This window comes from Hetaerina americana, unplaced genomic scaffold (genome assembly GCF_022747635.1).
Source record: "Hetaerina americana unplaced genomic scaffold, ioHetAmer1.1.p SCAF_3, whole genome shotgun sequence".
NCBI classification, from domain to species: domain Eukaryota; kingdom Metazoa; phylum Arthropoda; class Insecta; order Odonata; family Calopterygidae; genus Hetaerina; species Hetaerina americana.
In genome coordinates this window covers 35,769,697-35,781,640 of record NW_027286874.1, presented here as the reverse complement: position 1 = coordinate 35,781,640, position 11,944 = coordinate 35,769,697, and positions in this window count along the sequence as shown.

The window sequence follows — 11,944 nt, the reverse complement described above, 5'->3', positions numbered from 1 at the left end:
AGAATATATATACGATTTGGCATGTTGCGTTGAGGCATTCAAATGTAAGGCGCATTAAAACCGGGTACATCATTGCTTACCCCTTGCCCTGGTATCGGGCGGCATAGCGCTAAAAAGAATGGCGGGTCGAAATGCCATTAAACAACAACTTGAAGCTGGCAGGCCTTTTAGACCCAAGGTGGAGGAGAAGAGAACAGAGGCATTCAATGTGCATCTTAAGAGAATAAAGGCACCACAGCATTGCTCTGTTATATTCGAAAGCTCTAAATGGCAAGGCGCATTCAAACCGGGTACATCATTGCTTACCCCTTGCCCTGGTATCTGGCGGCATAGCGCTAAAAATAATGGCAGGTCGACATCCCATTAAACAACAACTTGAAGCTGGCAGGCCTTTTAGACCCAAGGTAGAGGAAAAGAACACAGACGCATTCAATGTGCATCTTAAAAGAAGAAAGACACCACAGCATTGCTCTGTCATATTCGAAAGCTCTAAATGCACCCTTGCCTTTCAATGCCTCAACGCAGCATGCCAAATCGTATATATATTCTAATACGGCATGCCTGGGTACCATTTTCTGTTTCATAAGCCTGCCGACCTGCTGTTCGTCTTATCTCTCCCAACTCCCACCGTCGTCGACATATTCTAAGTCCAGAGTCTTCCTCCCTGCCGAGGCAGGCCAGCTCATGAAAAGTGGGGCCTACACCTTACCTGTCGGCACCTGAGTTCATCATGGTCATATTTCCAAAAATTTGACTAAGTGTCGAGTTTTCAACGTTAAATATTATATGGGACAAGGATTATCACAAGAACTCGGTTAGACGGGTGGGACAAGCAGTGGTTTATAGGTTGTGATAATAACTGAGCTTGGTTCGATTCTTTTTTAGGGTGACTTTTTTTTAATTTTTTTTCCGTTGAATTTTTTTTTCTCTGGGTAGAAACTTAGCGAGTGGTTTTTGTATTACGTTCAGGACGACGCTAGGGCTCGGGAGAACACTTAAGTTTGGGACATATTTCATTTTTTCGGGCCGATTTTTGCCGGCCGCCGGGGCGGGCGGCCGAAAAAACTTTTGGAAATTTCCAAAAAAATGACCGAAACTGGTGTGTTCTCTGGTCTATCTTGCTGTCCTGAGGCTGATGTGATTACCTTAATTGGTACCATAAAAATATTTGCAGGGCCGGGTGGAATTTTCGGGACATTAGTTCCGATCAATTCCGGTAGATGGCGTATGCCTTCACTTTCATCACTGCCGACGCGCTCAAGCGGCTCTCTACATTGCCGCTCGAATTCGCGAATATTTTCGCCCGACAGATGGCACCAAACTCTAATTCACTCTTCGTAAATATTTATCGAGATAAAAATTCCCCTGTTCACCTCTACGTTACCCATGATTAACGTAATAAATGTAGAGCTTTCTCATCCATTCAATGCTGAATTTCGTTGGGTTTTTTTATCGTGCAAATTTTCCTAGTGCATAATGTTTTCGTACTTATAGGCCCGTGTAATTGCAATAATATTTTTCAAGTGGCAAACAATTACAAGATTAAAATTCAAACGTCATAATTATTATAATAGAATATTTTAAACATTAACCTGATTTAATGAGCAAGCAATTATTCGTGATCTGACCAATTATAATGTTTCTTTTAAATTTTACTTACCATCAGAAGAGGCTCCAGAGAAATCGAGTGTTGGACCTCCTCTATTTGTATGTTACTTCCTTCCCCGAATCATCCTACTACTTGCAGGACGCACTACGTAAGTACCGAAAATCTTGATGCTATGCACTTCATAAATAATTGAGCAGATAAATATCGTCGGCCAACTTCCTTCAACGAAACAGGAAAAAATTCCAGGTTTTTACAGTGACTCGTTTAGGAAGCAAGCACTTTGAAGACACACGCATGGGAGAAATAAATATACTGTTGAGTGTCACGACAACCTAATAAAATTAAAAGGATGAATGAACTAAATAGAGGGATTAGGAGGGGGGGGGGTAGGAAATGATTTTCAATCAATTTAACGACTGACGGCTCGGAAGAAGTTGCGAATTATAGCGATACAATTGCATGTGAGTCAAAGTAAGAATTGAAAGGGAAACGTAAATGAGCATAATCGAAATATATATTTTTGTAACAATGTAATTACAATTTCAGGTGAAACGACTCTGATATTAAAAATACAATAAAAATGCGATAAAAACAACAAAAATGAATAATTTCCAATGAAAAGATCCCTTCAGCTAATTTACTATGGGCAACGGAAATGGAAGTTTGAATTTTCATATGAAGCAGATTCTCTGTGCCTCAGGAATTCATTCCGTCGACCGGTTTACAAATCTTCGATGATTCTCCATCTGAACTCTTGACCACCTGGTAACCTGCAATAGAAAATATTCACAGGTGATATTATTAAAGAAAAATATTCCATTCTAGCATACTATGGGTAATTCTAACTAAAGTATATTTATAGCATAGCATTAGTGGATGCTAGGATGGAATAAAGTCCGTTAATCTCTGCCGATGTTTTAAAGACCAGAGGTGATTCAATCCTAGTATTCACCCCTATACACATTCTTTTCTAAAAACATTTTTTGTGGCAACGTATCGCATTGACTCAGAAATGAAATTAACGACGCCCACTGTTGTTATAACTGCAGAGACCATTGAACTTTATAGTGCATAATTCTTACAAGCACTGATAAGTGACGCCTCAGATGACGTTAATGAAACGTGGTTGATTGAACACGTTTCCGTACCTGTTTGCCCAAACGCGAAAAAGTATGGTGGGCTTAACCCTCCTGGTCATTGTGCATACCAAAGAGAATTTTTCTGCATCCCTACCTTGGGCAACAAATTAAGTGTGACCCTGAAGGCCCTGAAGCACTGATAAGTGACGCCTCAGATGACGTTAATGAAACGTGGTTGATTGAACACGTTTCCGTACCTGTTTGCCCAAACGCGAAAAAGTATGGTGGGCTTAACCCTCCTGGTCATTGTGCATACCAAAGAGAATTTTTCTGCATCCCTACCTTGGGCAACAAATTAAGTGTGACCCTGAAGGCGTGTTCATAAATTCGACATAGTGCAACAATAATGTCATCTGAATTCTGTTTGTGTCCACCACGGGACCTCAACTCTGTAGTCACACAAATGCCATCGGCTCCCGTAATCATTTCGTTGCATAACATTCTGATTGCTACACTTTACTTGAAATTGCTACGAATTCAAAGTTAAGAAGACTTTCTAAGATAACTTCTTAATATTCCGCACCAAAGGATATCACAGAACCCATACAAGTTTCCTCTGACTGCTAATTTCCTGTTTCCAAAATGGTGTCATGGCCATGGACCTAGTGGATTAAGCGTCGGGTTAAATAAATTGCTATATTGCTACACTAAAACTGTTTAAACGATAATCACGTATGTCCTCATCTATTGGCGTCAAACAAAGGTACTTCCATTGGTTATTATTTTCGATTACCTTCAGATGACTTCGAGTATTTATTCATTTGTATACAAGAAAAAAATACGAGGGTCATCCGGAAAGTAGTACCCGTTCGTGCCGCATGAAGTGCTGACGACGCGAGTAGCCGCTGGACGAGGTCAGATAGCTTCAGTGGCTTGTCTGCCTTCTCTGAGCCAAGTTGCGTGACGCTAGCATTGCCTGTGTTGTTTCTGTGATTGTTTACAATGTTTAAAAAAATTGAGAACGCCGCCAGTTGTGAAGTGAGGGCAGTGATTAAATTCCTCAATGCAAGAAACGTTCGCCCATGTGATATTCATCGCCAATTAAAGGAGGTGTATGGAGACAATGTAATGGACGAGTCGTCTGTTCGGCGGTGGTGTCGCAACTTCAACATGGGGAGGGGGAACACACACGACGATGAGCGTTCGGAGAGACCGTCTGTCATTACAGACCAACTGGTGAGCTCAGTTGACGAATTCGTGAGGAACGATCGGCGCGTCACAATTGATGACATCTGTGAGCATTTTCCCAATGTTTCTCGAACAATTGTTCATGAAATTGTTAAACACCATCTGCATTATGCAAAAATTTGTGCAAGATGGGTCCCTCGCGTATCTCAATGAGCTGGCGGCGAAGGACTATGCAGCAGGAATACAGAAACTTGTCACACGTTATGACAAATGCCTTAATTTGCTTGGAGATTATGTTGAGAAGTAGTTTAAAGTATCCTCTTTCAAATAAAATTTTTTATGTTTGTTAATATTTACTTTTGTGTCTTTATTTCACGAACGGGTACTACTTTCCGGATGACCCTCGTATGTCTAGTTCGCTGATGTGAAATAAATTTAAAAACTTAGTTCATTGAAGAAATACATACAAAGCGTGACTTGGCTCTGGGTCCAGTCTTAAAATGAGTGATCTTTAGGTAATGAAGATTAACATTTAAAGACTGAATGAATGAGGCATGTAAATCATAAATGAAAACGGTTTTTATTATATCAAGGTCTAGGTCATCGATGACAAACCTAATGCATTACCTGATGTACGGAGTAATTGGGACGAAAATGTATTAAGCATAATTTTAGAATACTTAGAATAAATGATTTTTGAATCTCACCGCAGTTTTTAGATATTATGGCGCCTTATTTTTTCGTGAAAAGTAATTCTTAAATTTGTCATCTTTGCAGTTGATACCCCTTATTTTATTTTCATTATTTTATTACCATAGAAAGACGGAGCTTATGATTCATTTTAAACATAACTGAAAAAGAGACGTACATCCGATCCCATGTACGAGCAATATATTCTATATCAGAGCTAACTTTAGAATGGTTACATTCGCTCTCCTACCCTCTCGTCAAATTTCCTCACTAGGCTTTTAATTAATTCTAATTTTTAGGTAGCTTGTTCAGATATATTACCTGTGTTTCCCCGAGAGAGGCTATGAGTAAGACTAAAAACCCGAGTATTTTATGAAGTCTACAGTAGCTATTTCGGTATTTTTGAAGTAGGTGTTACAGGGAGAAATAATCCTATTCCAAAAATGTATCGGTAATAAATACTTTTCCAAGCTTAATTATAATTGCTATGTGTCACACCAGCTATGTATTGCATTAAGGTCATCTGCAACGGTGTGTTTGACGGTCATAAGATATTTGGCATTTTTACAAATTTAAAAACGATTGAGCTATCTCGATCGAGTTATAAAAGACTAACGAGAGAAAAAATTTGGGTGACAAGAAATAATTACTTAGGAAACTAGATAAAAACCGATTGGGTAAAGAACGCCAACTCCGACAATTGTTAGGAGGGCGCTGAAAATAGTGCAGGGATAGAGATGTTTTCGGTAAGAAATAAGACCGCCATGCGTCAGCATTCAATCATAAATGAATAGAAATCGACTAATTTCATCGTTTTCTTCTTAAATTAATGGGCAACAGGATGCCAATAAAGGCTTTAGAGCCACCTATCCTTGTATCGGATCTTAAGTATAATTATCACATTTAAAAGCCAATGCCATACATAATAAGCAAGCCAAAGGATCTTCACAACTCAATCAGAAAAAAAATTACCACTGATAAATACCAAATGAATTGTTCTACCTCGCAAGTACCTACCGAGCCACGCCGCGCATGATCATTTCATGAACCCTTGCTTTCGTGCGGAAGTATTTATATTATGTAGCCCCTTTCGTGGATTAAATGCTTACTAACTGCATATAATCACTACAACATAAAATACACAATGGTCGCACATTATACGATAGTAAACTGAATAACTAACTCCCTTTAGCATACATTAAAGCACAGACTCATAGAAAAGGATAAATAATATGGTGTTTTAATTTGAGTGAAAAACATGGTTACATTCGCACTCCACATGATGGAAGATAAAATGTAAATGTTGGAAGTAGTCCTGTTAAATTTTACGGAGCAGTTAAATAATGAATGATTTAAATGTAGATCATTTGCATTTTAGATTTAACTGTAAATCATTTCTGAACTCCTGGGAATACACATTTTGAAAATAAGTGAAATAATAACCCTCTTTAGGCAATTGCGATATACGAGTATTGCCATTGTTCCGTCTGCAGTAAGACTTAAAACAAATAAAGGCTAGCAAAGTTTTTTGTTAATGAAAACATATTACGCCATAGCCGTCATTCAAGAGAGGGAAATACTAAAAATAAAATTAAGATGACAATAACTTGATATCTCTTGTAAAATGAATGAAAATTATAGGCTTTGCCCATAATATATTTATTATGCTATAGACGAGTTTATCGTATTATATTATGTCGGCATGCCAATCAGACAGAATTTAAAGTGAGTCAGCACTGGTTTAGCCCTTCAGTATGTCACCTATAGCCATATGATACGCTTTTTCTCGTAATACATCCAATAAAATATGCTGCCAAAGTAAAAAATATCATTGATGCAAGGGAATGGAGCTAAAAATGTGAGGCATACAATTTATCATTAATTGTGAGAAAAATGCGTCCGATAAAATGAAGACAATATTGCCTAATCAAATGACCTTGGCCCGTAAGTTTGAGGAGCGGCGAGGACGGAGAATCCTGTTAATTGACCTAAAATAATTGACGTTTATTAACTAAATATTATTAAAACTCTATTTATCATTCATCTGTGTGTACGCCCGCCAAACATGCCAATGTCCACTCCTTAAAATCATACTCGAGTCATTAAACATATAATTCGATGACGAATTATGTTCACTCCCTCTTGATATCGAAGTTTTATTATCAAAAGTGCGTTCCGCTATGGGCTACCTCAATGCAGTAAATAATGCGAATCCATTGAGACCAATTTCGAGAGAATGAATAAAAATCGAAAATATTTCACCACTGAATGAATTGTTTTGTCCACAATTCTATAGAGATACGAACAGCGATTGACAGAATAAGAAAGTCCAACGAATTAGCAACGTTTACATGCTAGAAGTGCTTTTGGATAAGTAATTTCATATTTTAATGAGTGAATAACACAAAAGTTTGTATAAAAAAACCGGGGACACCAATGAAAAATTAATATGCCTACATAAATATTCAGATTTGTATTTTAGTAGGGATTATTTGATGTCCTGTGACATAGATACCCTGTGAAAATTTAAAGATCGTGAAAATATTAAAAAATTATTTTTATTTGAAAACTTTTCCAAAATTATGAATGAGCAAACTTATAGTAATTTGGACCCAAGATACAAGTGCAACTAAAACTAAAAATGAAATATTTTTCAATGTAATAAACTACAAAGCACCGAGTTTAGTTACTCGCAGCAGAGTTGGAGGTGCGCCTAACTAGTATTTCGTTAAAAATATTATCAAATATTAAGTTTGATTTCTTGTCATATTCATCTTAAGAATGAAATTAAATTTTAAATGGTCGGATCGTTCTTAAATTTTAGAAATATTAGGATTATCATATTCAAATTTTATCTGGACCGCTATTTGTTGGTACTCAAACGCCGATAATGAAAAATACAAGTTTTATATCCGTGACATATCTATTACACATTATACTGTGACTAATTAAGGCAATTTTGGAGAAACAAAATTATATAAGCTATCATTGATTTTGTCTCACAGTATTTCGTCCGTATTTTGATATGCTTGCTACCAAAATTTACTCAAATGCGATGTCATATTTAACTGACTTGAGTGAAAGTGTGAAACGATGTGAGGAAAATCGTTCGCCAATAACTGAGAGAAAAACGTGTGACAAGCAAAATGAAGCCGCAATCTAATTATCTAAATGCCTTTGGCTCAAAGCTCGAGGAACGGCAAGGATCCCATAAAGTAGTTTCCGAAAATTGACGTTTTAATATATATAATTATTAAAGACTGTTTGTTTCCTGTCATGACTCATATTCTAAGCTAAGGTTGCAATTTCACGTGAATAAATAATCGGATCATCCTTTAAGTTTATGAGCTTGAAAATAATTTAATTACAAAATCCCGAAAGACAGGACAAAAATGAAGAGCTTCAAATAGTTCTCGTGGTCTCATGACTCTCACCTTTACTAGCCTTCAAGAAGTCATTTTCAAACTTCTATTGAGCGGCATTAAGCGAATCTTATATTTTTTATTTAAAACCGCGACCTTGAGTTCGTGGCGAAGTATCCGAACTGATCCAGCTACCGGTCAAATTCCATATAGTTACCCAGTATTGCGGAAGCCAGCTCCAGTGACCTCCGGGACAATTCAATAGATCCCATGCGATGTACAGTGCTAACTTCAGCCAATCAGCAAATTGGATGACAAAATGGACGACAGAGAGTCAAATACTTTCAGATGGATATTCCAGAAAGCTAGATTTTTCCGAGTGTCGAGTGAATCCTTTGTGAAACGCACATCCCACCTCATGTTCCTGGAAGCAACGACAAAGGTTACTTACAATGGCAATTGCAATGCAATGGCAACACTTATTTTCCGGACGAACCCTGTATATCCAGATCGTTATGGACACACTCGACTGAGTAGTATGACGAATAAAAGTGAAAACCTTTCCTAGAATCCAGCCAGGGCTGTGATTCTGACGCACAAAATGCGATGGACGCACTCGAGCAGTTAGTTTGAGGGAGATATCGAGGAGGGGGGCGGGGAGGAGAAAAAGGTTTTGGTCGACCAGCTTCTCTTTCCTCGGCTTCTTCTTACGCCCGTACCGATAGTCATCTATCTAAGGTTGCCTTCTCACTCATTTGCCGTGATCGCACCTACTTCGTACCGGGAGTGGAAAAAACCCCTTTGCATTTGAAGACTTCCTTAGTATGACCAGCCAAAACGAAGGGAACTCTGGATTGACCTTTGTTTACCTTTGCTTTCTTCGTGTAGACTCCCTTCGAAAAAGAGAACCATACGTATTTCGTACAGAAATACTTCCTTCATTCTCACATCCTCCTTAGTATAGACTCTCTTCATAGAAACGACTGAACCCACAACCCTCACACTCACCCGCCCACCAAAACCTCCTACCCATTCCTCCAAACAAAATCTCATCTTTAATGCTTTCGTGGAACCACAGCCAATCCCCCATTTCCCCCCTCAACTCTTTCCTCTTGTCTACCGTTTTCTTCTAGTCTTCACCTTTATACATAGTCATGTGTCTTGTAAGAACTTTGTACCCGAAGATGCCACCTATGTGATGAAACCGGTGGTACCGTGTTAATATTTCGGTAGAGAATTTTACTAAGTTTATCTTATTACTCATATGACATGCGATCACGGGGAAGGCTTAATATCAACCAGACCTACCTATTCGACTTCACCTTCATAATTATTATTATTAAGTAATATACCGGTAAAGGTAGGTTTTGCATGGACACAACTACCAAATAAATATTTTGTGACTCCTAACAAAACACAATCCAACAACCTACTCTACGTCAAGTCCTATACCTCTCTGTACTTCATCCCGTCTAACATCCCTATTCTATTCCTGCCCTTTCCTCGTTTGCCTAACATTCTCCCCTCTATTACAGTCTTCAACATCCCACTGCCGACCAATATGCCTTTCATCCATTTTTTCTGCCTCCTTAGGATTTCTCCCAACAAACCCCTCTCCTCGCCCACCATACGTAGTACGTCCTCATTTATTTCCTCTCGGTCCATTTCAACTTCTCCATTCTTCTACGCACCCACATTTCAAAAGCCTCCAATCTATTTCTATCATCCTAATTCGGTGACCCCTTTTCCGCGCCGTACATAGCTATGCTCCATATTAAAGTTTTAACGGGTCTTTTCTTAACATAATTACTCAACGTCCCCGTCATCAACTCCCTCCTCCTTGTGAAGGACTCTTTTACAAGCGCAATTTTTCTCCTTACGTCTCTACTACTATGACCGTGTCGGTCCAAAACACTACCGAGATACGTAAACCGTTCTAGCTGCTGCAGTTTTTTCCTTCCCATTTTAATGTTTAGCTTAGTATTTTTCTTTATAGAAAATCGCATAACTTTTGTTTTATTAATACTGATTCTCATCCCATACCTGTCGCACTGAATTTTCAATTCACTAAGCAATGCTTGCAGCCCCTTGGCTGACAGACAAACTAAAGCTTGGTCATCAGCAAACTTAACTGGTTTCACGATTTCCCAGCCCACTTTCATTCCTACCTCCAGTCCTTCCCATGCCTCTTAAATCATTTCCTCTGCATACAGGTTGAACAGCAACGGTGATAGTGGGCAACCCTGCCTCACACCTCTTCCTAACACTACCCAACCGGACTCCCCGTTCCCCACTCGCACCTGAGCAGTCTGAGACATTTACAGGTTGCGGATTAGCCTCTTTCCCTCCAATCTGTTCCTATTTTCTCCAATATACTCATTAGTTTTTCCCAGTTCACTCTATCAAACGCTTTTTCGAAATCTACGAAACAGGCAAATGCCTCCTGGTTGTGTTCTATAGTATATTCCTCTCGATTAATAATCTCATTACTGCAATGGCATCACGCGTACCTCTCCCCTTCCTAAACCCAAACTGATCATCCCCTAAGTAATCATTTGCCCTACTCTCTATCCTTTTGTTGATGGTCTTAGAAGGACTTTAGCTGCGTGGGATATCAAACTTATTGTCCTGTAGTCCTCACATGATGTAGCCTTTATCTTTTTCGGAATACGAACTAACTTTGATCTTACAGTCTTCAGGCAAGTTTCCTTCCTCATAGATACTACGAATCAATCCTTATAGAGTCTTCCTTCCACATTTCCCTAAACATTTCAGTAGTTCCGCAGGAATGTAGTCTACCCTAGGGCCTTATTTGTTGTCATTTCACTTAATGTTTCAGCACCGAGGTCTCGCAAATTATTCGAACTCCAACATACATTGTTCGCTTGGATCAAGCATATAAAATTCGGGAAATAGATGCCAAAACTAGCAGACTCAAGGACTCTGCAGGGTTATAGATAGCAAAAATATCACTTGCCACCCTCAGCATCTAGGGAATAATTAGGTCTACTCAATTGCATAAGGCTAAAAGGTTCGGCATTTTACCTTCAGAATTACTGTAAGCTGATTATTTACTTTGTATTTTATTTATCACTCCATGCCGATTTCCTACGGCATGTTTGCCTAGAAATCTTAAATGTATATGCAGCCATAATGGAGGGTTCATATATGACACTAGTAGTAGTAGAATCGATCAGAATTAGGTTTTTTATTTACCCACAACATCAATACAAAATATCGAGATAAATCCGTGAAAACAAAAATTCCATGCTTATTCTGCTAATCATTACACGAAACACGGACCTTAACAGATTGGATTGAATTTAGCAATTTTTCAACTCAAAAGATTTTCCACCTCACTTAATTCAATTTCAAAATCCAATGCTTTTCCTTTTTGTACCTCGCTTACCCAGAATTCTCCTTTTATCAAAATCTAATATTTAAATATTTCGCATAGGAAACAAAGTAATTTTCGTTCTTTACTCACCAAAGGATAATGAGAAGAACTTAACAGCGTGACACCTACCCCTAAGTCAGGTAAAAATGATTATTTCCTTTGATTTTTTACAATACAGTATTATTGAAAATACTTCCTCCAAACATTTGTTTCCAAATATATTATCGAGTTTTAAGACCAAGGGAAAGCCACTGCTAACTATTTGCTTAAAATTCCCCGGTTTTGCAAAAGATGAGGAGAGAGTAAATTGTCACAGTTTAATTATTGTTCATGGTTAATGATAATGAAATCACGTTCATTTTTTGCTTGATATGTTTCTTACGGACTTTCTGTAAAAATTGGTATCTACTTTAAGGATATAATTTTTTTTTCAATAACGCAAATATGATTGGCGATAGGGAAGAACCCAGTAACTACTTACTGATTTCTCTAAGTCCATTTCATTCAAAGCCTTGGAACACATACATGTATGTTAGTCATTTCCATAATGGGATACATTGATAACCAGACTTTACTGATATAAAATCACTATGGATTCCAAAACCGCCGATCTTACTAC